Source organism: Conger conger, chromosome 12, assembly GCF_963514075.1.
Source record: "Conger conger chromosome 12, fConCon1.1, whole genome shotgun sequence".
In the NCBI taxonomy this organism is placed as follows: domain Eukaryota; kingdom Metazoa; phylum Chordata; class Actinopteri; order Anguilliformes; family Congridae; genus Conger; species Conger conger.
Genome location: NC_083771.1, coordinates 25504916 through 25523266, shown reverse-complemented (window position 1 = coordinate 25523266; position 18351 = coordinate 25504916). Strand labels below are relative to the sequence as shown.

Below are 18351 nucleotides of genomic sequence, written 5' to 3'. Positions count from 1 at the left end.
CTTCTGACATCCATGACCTGGATCTGTACGTGAGGAGGCTTTGAGGAGGAGGATGACCCCACGGTCCACTGCCCAGCCCCGTCCTCCTTCCCCTCAGCAGCCTGGTCTGAGATCCTTCATCTCTGCCGCCCACTTGTGTGCAGATTTGCCGGCGGCAATGGAGCAGAGCGCCATGTTACCGAAACGGCGTTTCAACTGTCCGTACCGTACGTGGACATTCTGCAGTTTTCCCTTGCACTACCGTTTTTGTTTCGGTGGCCCGGCATCTCCTGACTCGGCTGCCATGGCAACTGGGCCACTGACACACTCCCTGCCACGCCCACTGACCTGACACAATCCCTGCCACGCCCACTGGACCACTGACACACATTCGAAATATATCGTAAGTCATGTCGCACATTTCGTTTTAATTATAAAACGTAATATTATCTGGCTTGTAAGGCGGATAGCTGCTTGGCTACCTACCTACCAACATACATACCTACATACCTTGAATCAGTGTGTGACAATACGAATAATGTAGCCTAATTACTCCCCCAGTTTAACATTTCTGTCGAAATGTTTTAAAAAGTGAGTCATTTCAGTGGTATAGTGTAGCTATCTAGCTGTGGTTAGGTCTGTCAACTACTACAACTTAGTAGCTCCTGTGAAGTTTTTATTTTATTTTAAATACTCTGTGTCACATATCATGTTCATAAACCTTGTGATAAGCATGTTTTTCCTGTGTGCACAGCCTCACATTGCAGGGAACCTCCGTCGCAGACGGGCCGGGCGCTGCAGGACATCAGCTTGGACCAGGACACATGCCTCCCATGGGCATGCTCCATTTATTCTACTTATTTATGTGATTAAAATATCAGACCAGTGATAATTCTGATGTGACCGCGATAGCAGTCACTCTAGAAGCCAGTGAAAAATCTATTTTCATACATATTGAATAGCAGAAAAAACGCTCAGATTTAACACTAGGCGTCAGCATAGCTCCAGTTTAAGTTTGAGGACGTGCAAATCAGTCCTTGTTGTTTTATGGCAGTTTATCTACCGTTGGAACAATTGCCGAATTTAGTTGCAGCAACAAGTAGGTCCCCATTTACGTCCATCTTTTGTACTCATGACATTTCTCCATGTTCTGCTGTGAACGAGTTGCGCCATATTTGTATTATTATTATTAGTAGTATTATTATTAATAATATAATCTTTTGTGCCCCCTTTCTGCATTTTGTACTGTGAAATCAAATTTGTGCCTGGAAAAGAAATGAAATTGGACAATGAGTAGCAAAACATTCTCAAGAACTGAATTCGAGTTTGCTAGACCTGGATATATGAACAGTCACAAAATATTAGGAAATACCCACATGATACTCAGTGTCGTCAGAGTAACAGACAACAGCGATTAGTCTCATTTAAAGTTTTATTTACAATATACACTCAAGGTGGTGTGCAGTGCACAAAGAAACATTTGCATCAATCAACAGAGGGGGAAAAAGTGCCAACTTTTCACGCAGAGCATCCACCCATGTCCAGGCACTTGTCCGCTGGTGTATGAAGTCTTTTTCAAGTCACCTCAGCGGCCTGTTCTACTTCTTAAAATGGGAACAATACAGAGAACCTGTTCTACTCTTTAAAATAGGACCGAGATGGAGATTTTATTTCTAAAAAAAATAAAATAAAAAAAAGGTCGGAGATGGAGATTCTATTTTTAAAATAGGACAGAAGTTTCACTTTATTAGGTATATCTCTACACTCGTAAATACAAATACTTAGACCACCAATTTGAAGTGCCGTCACAATAGCCTGTGATATCACAACAGCCGTTGCCCTCTAGCGGTTCACACAATCAGTGACCATTTTATTAGGTACACCTGTACACCAGCCTGTAAATGCAAATATTTAGCCCACCCATTTCCTGTGAGCCCCTGCCCTCGAGCAGAGTTAGTGGACACTCAGTGACCACTTTATTAGGTACACCCGGACAGCAGCTTGTATAAATTAAAATAGAACTTTCTGTTTTACAAAAATCACAAAACCCTGGAGCTCAGGTAAGGCACAGAATCACCAAAAAATGTTACCTGGACCTCAGGCAAGGCACAAAATATGCACCGCTTCACTAAAAATGTTAAAATATTACCCAGAGCTCAGGTTAGGCATGAAAATATCAACTGGTGCGCAGGTTAAAAGGTTAAAAATATGGAACGCTTCACGAATTTGCGTGTCATCCTTGCGCAGGGGCCATGCTAATCTTCTCTGTATCGTTCCAATTTTAGTATATGTGCTGCCGGAGCGAGCACAAGAGACCTACCTGAGCCTGCGCTACTTAAGGGGCGGGTTCTGCCCATGGTTCCCAGCCATGGACGGGGTGTGAAAGCATGCATAGCAAGCATGTGTGCCTCGTAAGGACAGCCTAAACTGGCAGCACTTACAGACAAGACAAATCTGCATCAGGAGGTTAATCAAACACAACCTCTGATGTTGATTTGAACACATTTAGACATCAATGTCCCTCCGAGGCAGGCAAATGGGAGTCCACGGATGTGCGCTGCCGAGTTATGCAGCCGACTGCCTCGATCCTGCTATTGGCTGCACCCTCACAAAGAACTGCACTGTCTCCGCCTCCAGCCTGTCCGCTGCATGCTGTCCTCATCTCAGTCACCATCAGCTGAACATGCTTGAAAGATTCATCACACACTGAAAGACAGAAAAAACACAACAACAAAACAATAGTATTACTAGGTATAGGTAAGGTCAGGCCATCTGACAGCAAAAGGTAAAATCTGAAGAAAAGTAAACAAGGAGCCCGCCATCTTCAAATTCAAATACTTCCGGATTTCCCCGTACATTGCTAGTAATTGCCACTAGAGGTCAGGCGTCTCATTCCTTTCACAAGGGCTCTCCAGCTAGATAAGGGGCGACAGGGAAACGGTCAAAAAGACGGTGCCTTCCCAATGTGCTGGAGACAGGGCGGCATGATTGCTGATCACCACCACATATTTTGGTCTTGCCCCAAAATTAAAGAATACTGAGAACAGATACGAGAAGCCCTTCAAAATATATTTATGATGAAAATATCCTTTGACAGCAAAGCTCTATACTTGGGGAATATATCCCTTGGTTTGGGGAGTAAAGATAAATATTTAATGGACATACTTTTAGCAGCAAGTAAAAAAGCAGTGACACGGAAATGGTTACTTCCTGAAAGGCCTAATATTGATAACTGGCTAGATATTGTAATAGAAATGTACGTGATGGAAAAGATCACTTTCTCAGTAAATTTACAAATTGACAAATTTTTGAAATGGTGGGAAGGTGGGTTGACTGTGATCCCTTTAAGAGAAGATTTCGTACCACTATGAATGGATGGAAACTGTATGCAAAATGTTTTTATTTTCACTGATTAACAAGATAAACGCATGTATATAAGGTAGAATGCACCGGTATTGTATGAGATATTGTATGTTTGTACTTTCTGTCTCTGATGTGTCATTCCCTGGATGTACATAGTTGTGCAACAAATTGTGGGAAATTTATAAAGATTTTTTAAAAAAAGACGGTGCCTATTTTTATACAGTCTATGGGAAGAACATAATTCACATAGAAGTAAAATACATTTTAACTGCATTTTTAATACGATATACAGTACACCTGAAAGGTACTTTACACTATAACAGAAACTGGAGGCTGAGTTTTTCAAGGCAATTCATCAAACGGTAGGCAAGCACACCTGAACCATGACCAAGGTTTAGCAAAGCACACAAAATTCACTAAAAAGCACGAAAACGCGGAGGAAACTAGTGTTTGCTCAAAACAAATGAGGAAAGCAGCATTCCCTCTTTGACCACTCAGCAGACTACCGTATGTGAATATCCGACCAAATTAAGCGGAGTGGTTCTTCTGCGTTGTCGTTTTCATAAATGAGCCACTATGGCGCACGATTATTTACTTCTGTAGTGTAACTTAACACAGCTTTTGGCGTCCGCTGGGCCCGGGGCCTACGTGGGGAAAATGTCACGTTTTCCAACAAGGCCTCTGAAAATGTTGTGACAATTGTCTTCATCTGTGCCACGTACGGCGCTTCTCCTATACTTCCCCAATCTCTAAGCATGCAAAATGGCCACACATACGATAAGCGAGGCACCGGATCACTAAATTACATCGCCCCGCCACGGTAGCAAACCAGCTAGCTATAGCCGGCCTAGCACGTGGGAACAGTTTGCTCAGTACCTGGATAATCCACGCACAGCAGCCAAGCCTTCCAGAAAATGCAATAAATAGCCTACACGACTGTATTTACTACGTGTATCAGGAATAATCTTGTTAACAAGGGGGTTACTGTAAATAGCACGAAGCGGAGGCGAAGGACTATGGCCACGAGTCGTTAGCTAGCAAGCGAACAAGTTGATTCTACACCAAGTTAACGTGATATGCGGACGGCCTACAGCAGGCAACCTTACCCGAGAGACGTCCGGCCGTAATAGCACTGTTTTATGTGAGCACGCGTCCATATTGCACCGAACTGAAACAAGTGAAATTATTTTGAAAAATACAATATTATCTCCCGTAGGCGACGAGGCCACCTGGCCGTGTAGGTCAAGTGAAAATACGGGCGTGGCTGCGCAAAACACCCTACAACAGGGTGTGTCTTACGATTCCCTTCAAAAATGTCTACGGATTTGGAGTCGCGAAGACCCATCGGCAGGCTATTCAAAAGGCTAGGGCAGTAATAACCAAAAGAAGCTGCCTCACCATATGCCTTTAGGTTCTAGCCTCCGGGACAAGACTGTGGGTTATTGTGAAGCCTTCAGTCTGATTTTGTTTTTATGTAAGACATGCGTTTTTGATGAGACATCTGGAATATACCTCATGCACAAAGTTTCTTTTTTCTTTTCTTTTTACTGTATTCAGAATGATATACCTGATCTACATTCAGAACTATGTAAAGGGGAAAAAATGCAAATGGTTTTCGAAAAATGTAACTGTTTCACCCAGCAAAATTCACCCAACATTGCGGTTTCCCGTTCTTTCTTTTTCACACTACATTAGATTACAGGCATTTAGCAGACGCTCTTATCCAGAGCGACGCACAATGAAGTGCAAATCGAACACAGGGCGACGAGGACCCTAGAGGACAGACATTCTCAACAAAATAACACTGCGTAGGCCATCCTGAGGATGACGCTTTTATCCAAAGCTACCTACAAGTCCTGATCTGTGCTTTTATCTGGATGTGTGGTGTTCCTACAGGTTCCAAGACCGAAACCAGTCCAGTCTACAATACAACTAATGTATTTTAATTACTCAAGAAATATACTTGCCTTACGAAACTCAAAGTAGCAAAATTCAGCCTACTTTGCTGTTTCCAGTTGTTGTTTTTTTTACATTCCCAACAAATTAACACCGTGCCGCTGTGTAGGTCATCCTCAGGATGTTAGGTCTAGTTCCCACAATGCAGGGCCCCTGCGCCCTGAGAGCGCAGGTTCAAATCCGGCCCTGGCCCTGAAATCGCCAAATTATGTGTTGCGTTATGTGTATGCAGAATTCAAGGGCCAAATAGTATAGGAACTGTTTCTGTACATCTATTGGCACTATATTAGTCACTGGCACTATATGTACATGTATAGGCACTATATCAGTAATCACCGCTATATGTAAATGTATATCATTAACTGCATCGGAACTGTATAGGCACTATATCAGTAACTGGCACTATCTGTACATGTATAGGCATTATATCATTAACTATATCAGTAACTGGCACTATCTGTACATGTATAGGCACTATATCAGTAACTGCATTGGTACTATGAATATGCAGAATGTCAGAAATTCTAATTGTAAATGTGCATCATTTCAATGTCAGGAATTTGTAATGAATAAGCAGATTGTCAGAAATTTTAATTGTAAATGCGCATAATTTGAATGTCAGAAATTGTAATGTGTAGAATTTCTAATGAACTTCAAATGCAGAATGTCAGAAAATGTAACTTGTCAGAATAATGCAGAGAGACTATTGGCTTTCTGTGTATGTTTTATTCTTATACAACACAGATTTCAGCAGCAGAAATGAATTATACAGAGATGTAGTAATTGTGAACATCAATGCAATGTATTAACTGAAATAAAAAGACAAAGTTAAAAAAGACAAAGAGTTTGCTTTTCACTGACTCTATTGATGACTTTTTTTAGTTACTTTTGTTAGATAAAACAGCGATTGCAGTACACAATCCAAAACACATTTGGCAGGGATAATTGGCTTTGGACAGTGACTGACTGCTTGCCTGCCTCCCAGCCTGCCTGCCTGTCTAGACAGTCAGTGATGCAGGAGAAGGAAGGACATTAAAAGCTTTGAAGCTTTGACTTGTATGCATGAGAAGGAAGAAAATCATTCTCACTTTCAAAGACTACTTTGAAAGACTCACATCAAGTATTGTTAAATTCAGAAACAAGACAAGCATTTCCTTTCACAAGCATTTCCTTTCCAATTACTAGTTTATTTTGTTGGATAAAACAATGATTGCAATACGCAATGATCCAAACATTGATGCACAAGCTGCTTCACTGTAATACAATTGTGTTTTAAAAACGTACTTAATTATGCTGAACTTTAGACATAAAGTAACAGCACTATACAAAATGGGAAACAATGATGCACACCACTGGGAGCTTTACTGTGTCCATATAAAAAAGTGTCCGTTACAAATGCAGCCAAGGGCACACTTTTGACATTTCAATGTTCCCATTGCAGGACCGGCTTTTGTCTGGTGCTTCACCTCAGTCCAAGGACTGCAGGCAATGTAGCTCTGAGGGTCTTCAGCACACGCAAGCCTCTACACCTCGCCAAGGTACCGGTCCAAGTAGAGGGCAGATCACAGAACTATATACAATAAAAGCGTCCTCCACCCAGCCAGTGGATCAGCGTCCATGAGTGTCCTTCATCTCTGCCAACCACTCCTGCACCGATTTGCCGGCAGCAGTGGAGCAGAACGCGATGTTGCCCAAACGGCTATGGCAAAATTGCCGCTGTTTCAGCTGTCCGCACTTTAGGCAGATGTACTTCTCCTCACACTGTCATCCGTGGGGCTAACGGCGGTATTGTAGCAGCGGGCACGGTGGTGGCAGGCCAGGGCTGGGCTGGGACGGAGGGTGGCAGGATGGGCGCGTGGGCGTTCCTTCCTCGCTGGGTGGCCTGGCGCGATCGGTCTTCTGGGGTGACAAAGATGAAGGCCGCTTGTCCGGTCGCCTCGTCACCCTGAAGGAGCCGCCGTGGTGGAGGCAGCTGCTGGTAAGCAATGGCAGGGACGCGAGTACCCACCACGTCCTGCTGAAGCACAGCTCTCTCCCACGCCTTCTACCTCCGGGAGAACCTGAGATCGATAAACACCACATGTTAGCATGTCAGTCAGCAGAAAGTTACACATCACAGGATCACGGCATACAATTTCTGCATCGTGCCACCACTTACCACCGGGAGAGAGTGCACTGGTTCAACTCAGAGGCTGTGGCTTGGGCCCATCCCTCCTCTTCTCCGGCAGCGGTGGTGGGAGGTGGAGGCGGGGGGGCGGGTGTAGGACCTCTATGACAGCAGGATTGCCTTTGCAGAGACGTACCTAAAATAAAGTTAAAAAAAAAAAAAACCCAGAGTGTTTGTGCTGTGTAACTACGATTACAAGCAGCCCAGCCCAAATAGGTGCCATAGTTATTATGGTTGTTAGTGATGTACATTAGAAAGTGCATCTACAGTAATGCTATAAATTTGCCCAGTGCCAGTATATCAGGGGGTGTATAAATATAAATAATTTTACAGTTGAAACAACACAAGTAAAAGTCAAAGTCAAAACTTTGGTCGTACTGCACACACCTATTCTACTGTACGATTCCGGTTCAGCTTGCCAAAGCAGCTATCCACCTTGCAAGCAAACTAATATTACGTTTTATAATTGTAATTTATAATTTATAAATGTGCGACATGCCAGCTTTGTCTTACGATATATTTCTAATGTGAAAATACGTACATAATGTGTTTATACACCTGGAAAGTTCATTCATTCATTCATTCATTCTGTGTATTAACGTTAACGAATTCGGTGCCCTTTAAGTCATACAAACGTATTAAACAGCCCGAAAAACGGCACGAAAGCCAACCGGCTAGCCCGCTCTGACCATCGCGAATACGGAAATATAAATAATTCTTCCCATTTTAATATAAATTTCATTAGAAAACGCATTGAAAGCTTACCTTTCACCGATGCGGGAGCAATGGCCGACGCGCCGATTTGAGTCAAAGCGGAGGAAGAGCTATAATTGGCCGGCTAAACACGTGATGAATTTGGAACAAACACGTTAATTTGGAACAAATCCGGCCATCCGATTGGCCGAGCAGCTTTGTCAAAGTTGGTCAAAGTTGGTCAAAGTTGGAAATTGGAACAAGGGACGGCCTCTGATTGGCTCCAATATTGGAACAATATTGGAACACTGGAACAAAGAACGGCGCAAGGATGACACGCAAATTCGTGAAGCGTTCCATATTTTTAACCTTACCTGCGCACCAGTTGATATTTTCATGCCTAACCGGAGCTCTGGGTAACATTTTAACATTTTTAGTGAAGCGGTGCATATTTTGTGTTTTACCTGAGCTCCAGGGTAACATGTTTTGTGATTTTTGTAAAACAGAAAGTTCTATTTTAATTTATACAAGCTGCTGTCCGGGTGTACCTAATAAAGTGGTCCTGAGTGTCCACTAACTCTGCTCGAGGGCAGAGATATACCTAATAAAGTGAAACTCCGTCCTATTTTAAAAATAGAATCTCCATCTCCGACCTTTTAAAAAAAAATCTCCATCTCGGTCCTATTTTAAAGAGTAGAACAGGTTCTCTGTATTGTTCCCATTTTAAGAAGTAGAACAGGCCACTGAGGTGACTTGAAAAAGGCTTCTGGTGGGCCAGTAGCTGGCCATCTTCCCTCTGATCAAATAAACCTCAATTTCAAAGAGCAAGGGCTCATTTTTGGATGGTTGTTTGCTTTAGACTTGCAACTTGCAACGAAATAAAAGGGTTTCGTTTTCAGTTGTTGCAGATGCATAATACACTAATATAGTATTCAAGGCTCTACTATTGGAGGTGATGGAAGACAGAAACACATTCATTCATTCATTCATTCATTATCCTAACCCGCTTATCCTGAACAGGGTTGCTGGAGCCTATCCCAGCATACATTGGGCGAAAGGCAGGAATACACCCTGGACAGATCGCCAGTCCATCACAGGGCACACACACCACTCACACCTACAGGCAATTTAGACTCTCCAATCAGCCTAACCTGCATGTCTTTGGACTGTGGGAGGAAACCGGAGTACCCGGAGGAAACCCACGCAAACACGGGGAGATTCGAACCCAGGACCTCCTTGCTGTGAGGCGGCAGTGCTACCCACTGCACCATCCGTGCCGCCACGGAAATCCTTTCCATATGCAAATCAAACCTTTTTTTTTGTAATACTAACGCTTGAGAGGTAGAAGGGGAACAGAGTCAGAATGCTGGGCCTAGGACCACCTTATCTACAGTGGGACTTATTTTAGGAAACGGAATTAAATGATGGTGGTACACGGAAAATTAACAATAATGAATCTGCACATTATGCTGGGAGTATGGTTTCTGGAATCAGTATGCAAGAACACTGAATGATCTACAAGGAAATAATTCAATTAATATGACTTGTAAAGCACACAAGTTATACATAGTAAAAGGGCACAGAAATTAGGCAGGCCTACAAGCATACAGGCTTTAGAGGGGCTATTCCTGATTTTTCCTTTTCCATGCTTCTCCGTTGTGCGTCCAGTCGATAAACGCAACAAAGAAAGTGTGGGCTGAAAATGGAGTGGTGAGAAAAGAACAGGACAGAGCTAGGACAGGCTTGCCATTCAAAGAATGGATGTGAAACTGAAATCTCCACTTGTACATTAGAATCGCTGGAAACTGGTTTCCGATGAGCCAGGTCCAGCCGATTCAGCACGTCCTGCGACCGATCAGCTACCTTCTTCTGACATCCATGACCTGGATCTGTACGTGAGGAGGCTTTGAGGAGGAGGATGACCCCACGGTCCACTGCCCAGCCCCGTCCTCCTTCCCCTCAGCAGCCTGGTCTGAGATCCTTCATCTCTGCCGCCCACTTGTGTGCAGATTTGCCGGCGGCAATGGAGCAGAGCGCCATGTTACCGAAACGGCGTTTCAACTGTCCGTACCGTACGTGGACATTCTGCAGTTTTCCCTTGCACTACCGTTTTTGTTTCGGTGGCCCGGCATCTCCTGACTCGGCTGCCATGGCAACTGGGCCACTGACACACTCCCTGCCACGCCCACTGACCTGACACAATCCCTGCCACGCCCACTGGACCACTGACACACATTCGAAATATATCGTAAGTCATGTCGCACATTTCGTTTTAATTATAAAACGTAATATTATCTGGCTTGTAAGGCGGATAGCTGCTTGGCTACCTACCTACCAACATACATACCTACATACCTTGAATCAGTGTGTGACAATACGAATAATGTAGCCTAATTACTCCCCCAGTTTAACATTTCTGTCGAAATGTTTTAAAAAGTGAGTCATTTCAGTGGTATAGTGTAGCTATCTAGCTGTGGTTAGGTCTGTCAACTACTACAACTTAGTAGCTCCTGTGAAGTTTTTATTTTATTTTAAATACTCTGTGTCACATAGCATGTTCATAAACCTTGTGATAAGCATGTTTTTCCTGTGTGCACAGCCTCACATTGCAGGGAACCTCCGTCGCAGACGGGCCGGGCGCTGCAGGACATCAGCTTTGACCAGGACACATGCCTCCCATGGGCATGCTCCATTTATTCTACTTATTTATGTGATTAAAATATCAGACCAGTGATAATTCTGATGTGACCGCGATAGCAGTCACTCTAGAAGCCAGTGAAAAATCTATTTTCATACATATTGAATAGCAGAAAAAACGCTCAGATTTAACACTAGGCGTCAGCATAGCTCCAGTTTAAGTTTGAGGACGTGCAAATCAGTCCTTGTTGTTTGATGGCAGTTTATCTACCGTTGGAACAATTGCCGAATTTAGTTGCAGCAACAAGTAGGTCCCCATTTACGTCCATCTCTTGTACTCATGACATTTCTCCATGTTCTGCTGTGAACGAGTTGCGCCATATTTGTATTATTATTATTAGTAGTATTATTATTAATAATATAATCTTTTGTGCCCCCTTTCTGCATTTTGTACTGTGAAATAAAATTTGTGCCTGGAAAATAAATGAAATTGGACAATGAGTAGCAAAACATTCTCAAGAACTGAATTCGAGTTTGCTAGACCTGGATATATGAACAGTCACAAAATATTAGGAAATACCCACATGATACTCAGTGTCTTCAGAGTAACAGACAACAGCGATTAGTCTCATTTAAAGTTTTATTTACAATATACACTCAAGGTGGTGTGCAGTGCACAAAGAAACATTTGCATCAATCAACAGAGGGGGAAAAAGTGCCAACTTCTCACGCAGAGCATCCACCCATGTCCAGGCACTTGTCCGCTGGCGTATGAAGTCTTTTTCAAGTCACCTCAGCGGCCTGTTCTACTTCTTAAAATGGGAACAATACAGAGAACCTGTTCTACTCTTTAAAATAGGACCGAGATGGAGATTTTATTTCTAAAAAAAAAAAAAAAAAAAGGTCGGAGATGGAGATTCTATTTTTAAAATAGGACAGAAGTTTCACTTTATTAGGTATATCTCTACACTCGTAAATACAAATACTTATTAGACCACCAATTTGAAGTGCCGTCACAATAGCCTGTGATATCACAACAGCCGTTGCCCTCTAGCGGTTCACACAATCAGTGACCATTTTATTAGGTACACCTGTACACCAGCCTGTAAATGCAAATATTTAGCCCACCCATTTCCTGTGAGCCCCTGCCCTCGAGCAGAGTTAGTGGACACTCAGTGACCACTTTATTAGGTACACCCGGACAGCAGCTTGTATAAATTAAAATAGAACTTTGTTTTACAAAAATCACAAAACCCTGGAGCTCAGGTAAGGCACAGAATCACCAAAAAATGTTACCTGGACCTCAGGCAAGGCACAAAATATGCACCGCTTCACTAAAAATGTTAAAATATTACCCAGAGCTCAGGTTAGGCATGAAAATATCAACTGGTGCGCAGGTTAAAAGGTTAAAAATATGGAACGCTTCACGAATTTGCGTGTCATCCTTGCGCAGGGGCCATGCTAATCTTCTCTGTATCGTTCCAATTTTAGTATATGTGCTGCCGGAGCGAGCACAAGAGACCTACCTGAGCCTGCGCTACTTAAGGGGCGGGTTCTGCCCATGGTTCCCAGCCATGGACGGAGTGTGAAAGCATGCATAGCAAGCATGTGTGCCTCGTAAGGACAGCCTAAACCGGCAGCACTTACAGACAAGACAAATCTGCATCAGGAGGTTAATCAAACACAACCTCTGATGTTGATTTGAACACATTTAGACATCAATGTCCCTCCGAGGCAGGCAAATGGGAGTCCACGGATGTGCGCTGCCGAGTTATGCAGCCGACTGCCTCGATCCTGCTATTGGCTGCACCCTCACAAAGAACTGCACTGTCTCCGCCTCCAGCCTGTCCGCTGCATGCTGTCCTCATCTCAGTCACCATCAGCTGAACATGCTTGAAAGATTCATCGCACACTGAAAGACAGAAAAAACACAACAACAAAACAATAGTATTACTAAGTATAGGTAAGGTCAGGCCATCTGACAGCAAAAGGTAAAATCTGAAGAAAAGTAAACAAGGAGCCCGCCATCTTCAAATTCAAATACTTCCGGATTTCCCCGTACATTGCTAGTAATTGCCACTAGAGGTCAGGCGTCTCATTCCTTTCACAAGGGCTCTCCAGCTAGATAAGGGGCGACAGGGAAACGGTCAAAAAGACGGTGCCTTCCCAATGTGCTGGAGACAGGGCGGCATGATTGCTGATCACCACCACATATTTTGGTCTTGCCCCAAAATTAAAGAATACTGAGAACAGATACGAGAAGCCCTTCAAAATATATTTATGATGAAAATACCCTTTGAAAGCAAAGCTCTATACTTGGGGAATATATCCCTTGGTTTGGGGAGTAAAGATAAATATTTAATGGACATACTTTTAGCAGCAAGTAAAAAAGCAGTGACACGGAAATGGTTACTTCCTGAAAGGCCTAATATTGATAACTGGCTAGATATTGTAATAGAAATGTACGTGATGGAAAAGATCACTTTCTCAGTAAATTTACAAATTGACAAATTTTTGAAATGGTGGGAAGGTGGGTTGACTGTGATCCCTTTAAGAGAAGATTTCGTACCACTATGAATGGATGGAAACTGTATGCAAAATGTTTTTATTTTCACTGATTAACAAGATAAACGCATGTATATAAGGTAGAATGCACCGGTATGAGATATTGTATGTTTGTACTTTCTGTCTCTGATGTGTCATTCCCTGGATGTACATAGTTGTGCAACAAATTGTGGGAAATTTATAAAGATTAAAAAAAAAAGACGGTGCCTATTTTTATACAGTCTATGGGAAGAACATAATTCACATAGAAGTAAAATACATTTTAACTGCATTTTTAATACGATATACAGTACACCTGAAAGGTACTTTACACTATAACAGAAACTGGAGGCTGAGTTTTTCAAGGCAATTCATCAAACGGTAGGCAAGCACACCTGAACCATGACCAAGGTTTAGCAAAGCACAAAAAATTCACTATAAAGCACGAAAACGCGGAGGAAACTAGTGTTTGCTCAAAACAAATGAGGAAAGCAGCATTCCCTCTTTGACCACTCAGCAGACTACCGTATGTGAATATCCGACCAAATTAAGCTGAGTGGTTCTTCTGCGTTGTCGTTTTCATAAATTAGCCACTATGGCGCACGATTATTTACTTCTGTAGTGTAACTTAACACAGCTTTTGACGTCCGCTGGGCCCGGGGCCTACGTGGGGAAAATGTCACGTTTTCCAACAAGGCCTCTGAAAATGTTGTGACAATTGTCTTTATCTGTGCCACGTACGGCGCTTCTCCTATACTTCCCCAATCTCTAAGCATGCAAAATGGCCACACATACGATAAGCGAGGCACCGGATCACTAAATTACATCGCCTCGCCACGGTAGCAAACCAGCTAGCTATAGCCGGCCTAGCACGTGGGAACAGTTTGCTCAGTACCTGGATAATCCACGCACAGCAGCCAAGCCTTCCAGAAAATGCAAGAAATAGCCTACACGACTGTATTTACTACGTGTATCAGGAATAATCTTGTTAACAAGGGGGTTACTGTAAATAGCACGAAGCGGAGGCGAAGGACTATGGCCACGAGTCGTTAGCTAGCAAGCGAACAAGTTGATTCTACACCAAGTTAACGTGATATGCGGACGGCCTACAGCAGGCAACCTTACCCGAGAGACGTCCGGCCGTAATAGCACTGTTTTATGTGAGCACGCGTCCATATTGCACCGAACTGAAACAAGTGAAATTATTTTGAAAAATACAGTATTATCTCCCGTAGGCGACGAGGCCACCTGGCCGTGTAGGTCAAGTGAAAATACGGGCGTGGCTGCGCAAAACACCCTACAACAGGGTGTGTCTTACGATTCCCTTCAAAAATGTCTACGGATTTGGAGTCGCGAAGACCCATCGGCAGGCTATTCAAAAGGCTAGGGCAGTAATAACCAAAAGAAGCTGCCTCACCATATGCCTTTAGGTTCTAGCCTCCGGGACAAGACTGTGGGTTATTGTGAAGCCTTCAGTCTGATTTTGTTTTTATGTAAGACATGCGTTTTTGATGAGACATCTGGAATATACCTCATGCACAAAGTTTCTTTTTTCTTTTCTTTTTACTGTATTCAGAATGATATACCTGATCTACATTCAGAACTATGTAAAGGGAAAAAAATGCAAATGGTTTTCAATGCTGTTGTCGAAAAATGTAACTGTTTCACCCAGCAAAATTCACCCAACATTGCGGTTTCCCGTTCTTTCTTTTTCACACTACATTAGATTACAGGCATTTAGCAGACGCTCTTATCCAGAGCGACGCACAATGAAGTGCAAATCGAACACAGGGCGACGAGGACCCTAGAGGACAGACATTCTCAACAAAATAACACTGCGTAGGCCATCCTGAGGATGACGCTTTTATCCAAAGCTACCTACAAGTCCTGATCTGTGCTTTTATCTGGATGTGTGGTGTTCCTACAGGTTCCAAGACCGAAACCAGTCCAGTCTACAATACAACTAATGTATTTTAATTACTCAAGAAATATACTTGCCGTACGAAACTCAAAGTAGCAAAATTCAGCCTACTTTGCTGTTTCCAGTTGGTTTTTTTTTTACATTCCCAACAAATTAACACCGTGCCGCTGTGTAGGTCATCCTCAGGATGTTAGGTCTAGTTCCCACAATGCAGGGCCCCTGCGCCCTGAGAGCGCAGGTTCAAATCCGGCCCTGGCCCTGAAATCGCCAAATTATGTGTTGCGTTATGTGTATGCAGAATTCAAGGGCCAAATAGTATAGGAACTGTTTCTGTACATCTATTGGGACTATATTAGTCACTGGCACTATATGTACATGTATAGGCACTATATCAGTAATCACCGCTATATGTAAATGTATATCATTAACTGCATCGGAACTGTATAGGCACTATATCAGTAACTGGCACTATCTGTACATGTATAGGCATTATATCATTAACTATATCAGTAACTGGCACTATCTGTACATGTATAGGCACTATATCAGTAACTGCATTGGTACTATGAATATGCAGAATGTCAGAAATTCTAATTGTAAATGTGCATAATTTCAATGTCAGGAATTTGTAATGAATAAGCAGATTGTCAGAAATTTTTATTGTAAATGCACATAATTTGAATGTCAGAAATTGTAATGTGTAGAATTTCTAATGAACTTCAAATGCAGAATGTCAGAAAATGTAACTTGTCAGAATAATGCAGAGAGACTATTGGCTTTCTGTGTATGTTTTATTCTTATACAACACAGATTTCAGCAGCAGAAATGAATTATACAGAGATGTAGTAATTGTGAACATCAATGCAATGTATTAACTGAAATAAAAAGACAAAGTTAAAAAAGACAAAGAGTTTGCTTTTCACTGACTCTATTGATGACTTTTTTAGTTACTTTTGTTAGATAAAACAGCGATTGCAGTACACAATCCAAAACACATTTGGCAGGGATAATTGGCTTGGGACAGTGACTGACTGCTTGCCTGCCTCCCTGCCTGCCTGCCTGTCTAGACAGTCAGTGATGCAGGAGAAGGAAGGACATTAAAAGCTTTGAAGCTTTGACTTGTATGCATGAGAAGGAAGAAAATCATTCTCACTTTCAAAGACTACTTTGAAAGACTCACATCAAGTATTGTTAAATTCAGAAACAAGACAAGCATTTCCTTTCACAAGCATTTCCTTTCCAATTACTAGTTTATTTTGTTGGATAAAACAATGATTGCAATACGCAATGATCCAAACATTGATGCACAAGCTGCTTCACTGTAATACAATTGTGTTTTAAAAACGTACTTAATTATGCTGAACTTTAGACATAAAGTAACAGCACTATACAAAATGGGAAACATTGATGCACACCACTGGGAGCTTTACTGTGTCCATATAAAAAAAGTGTCCATTACAAATGCAGCCAAGGGCACACTTTTGACAATTCAATGTTCCCATTGCAGGACCGGCTTTTGTCTGGTGCTTCACCTCAGTCCAAGGACTGCAGGCAATGTAGCTCTGAGGGTCTTCAGCACACGCAAGCCTCTACACCTCGCCAAGGTACCGGTCCAAGTAGAGGGCAGATCACAGAACTATATACAATAAAAGCGTCCTCCACCCAGCCAGTGGATCAGCGTCCATGAGTGTCCTTCATCTCTGCCAACCACTCCTGCACCGATTTGCCGGCAGCAGTGGAGCAGAACGCGATGTTGCCCAAACGGCTATGGCAAAATTGCCGCTGTTTCAGCTGTCCGCACTTTAGGCAGATGTACTTCTCCTCACACTGTCATCCGTGGGGCTAACGGCGGTATTGTAGCAGCGGGCACGGTGGTGGCAGGCCAGGGCTGGGCGTTCCTTCCTCGCTGGGTGGCCTGGCGCGATCGGTCTTCTGGGGTGACAAAGATGAAGGCCGCTTGTCCGGTCGCCTCGTCACCCTGAAGGAGCCGCCGTGGTGGAGGCAGCTGCTGGTAAGCAATGGCAGGGACGCGAATACCCACCACGTCCTGCTGAAGCACAGCTCTCTCCCACGCCTTCTACCTCCGGGAGAACCTGAGATCGATAAACACCACATGTTAGCATGTCAGTCAGCAGAAAGTTACACATCACAGGATCACGGCATACAATTTCTGCATCGTGCCACCACTTACCACCGGGAGAGAGTGCGCTGGTTCAACTCAGAGGCTGTGGCTTGGGCCCGTCCCTCCTCTTCTCCGGCAGCGGTGGTGGGAGGTGGAGGCGGGGGGAGCGGGTGTAGGACCTCTATGACAGCAGGATTGCCTTTGCAGAGACGTACCTAAAATAAAGTTAAAAAAAAAAAACCCTGAGTGTTTGTGCTGTGTAACTACGATTACAAGCAGCCCAGCCCAAATAGGTGCCATAGTTATTATGGTTGTTAGTGATGTACATTAGAAAGTGCATCTACAGTAATGCTATAAATTTGCCCAGTGCCAGTATACCAGGGGGTGCAGGATGAAAGCCACAGCTAGGCAGCGATGGATGGATGACAGGACAAAGCTACAAAGCATGCATAAACACATTGAATCTCTTACCCAAACCTACCATTCCTATTTCATGGAGATCCTTCTTTCTCTGATAAATATTACAATGAAACAACAGTTGAAACAACACAAGTAAAAGTCAAAGTCAAAACTTTGGTCGTACTGCACACACCTATTCTACTGTATGATTCCGGTTCAGCTTGCCAAAGCAGCTATCCACCTTGCAAGCAAACTAATATTACGTTTTATAATTGTAATTTATAATTTATAAATGTGCGACATGCCAGCTTTGTCTTACGATATATTTCTAATGTGAAAATACGTACATAATGCGTTTATACACCTGGAAAGTTCATTCATTCATTCTGTGTATTAACGTTAACGAATTCGGTGCCCTTTAAGTCATACAAACGTATTAAACAGCCCGAAAAACGGCACGAAAGCCAACCGGCTAGCCCGCTCTGACCATCGCGAATACGGAAATATAAATAATTCTTCCCATTTTAATATAAATTTCATTAGAAAACGCATTGAAAGCTTACCTTTCAC

The 18351-nt window shown here is 43.0% G+C and overlaps 2 long non-coding RNA genes and 2 other non-coding genes across 4 annotated transcripts; all 4 read right to left on the bottom strand.

Moving 5' to 3' along the window:
• Positions 1–2181: 2181 nt before the first annotated feature.
• On the bottom strand, positions 2182–2288 carry LOC133106126 (U6 spliceosomal RNA). The gene has a single exon (XR_009704298.1). It is a non-coding gene; the product is annotated as a U6 spliceosomal RNA (small nuclear RNA).
• A 3716-nt stretch (positions 2289–6004) lies between these two features.
• LOC133105692 (uncharacterized) lies at positions 6005–7587 on the bottom strand. The gene is made up of 2 exons (XR_009703888.1): positions 7457–7587; positions 6005–7358 (listed from the first exon to the last, which is right to left on the bottom strand). It is a non-coding gene; the product is annotated as an uncharacterized LOC133105692 (long non-coding RNA).
• A 4616-nt stretch (positions 7588–12203) lies between these two features.
• LOC133106125 (U6 spliceosomal RNA) lies at positions 12204–12310 on the bottom strand. Its single transcript, XR_009704297.1, has one exon. It is a non-coding gene; the product is annotated as a U6 spliceosomal RNA (small nuclear RNA).
• A 3722-nt stretch (positions 12311–16032) lies between these two features.
• LOC133105630 (uncharacterized) lies at positions 16033–18111 on the bottom strand. The gene is made up of 2 exons (XR_009703880.1): positions 17452–18111; positions 16033–17353 (listed from the first exon to the last, which is right to left on the bottom strand). It is a non-coding gene; the product is annotated as an uncharacterized LOC133105630 (long non-coding RNA).
• Between the last annotated feature and the right edge of the window lie 240 nt (positions 18112–18351).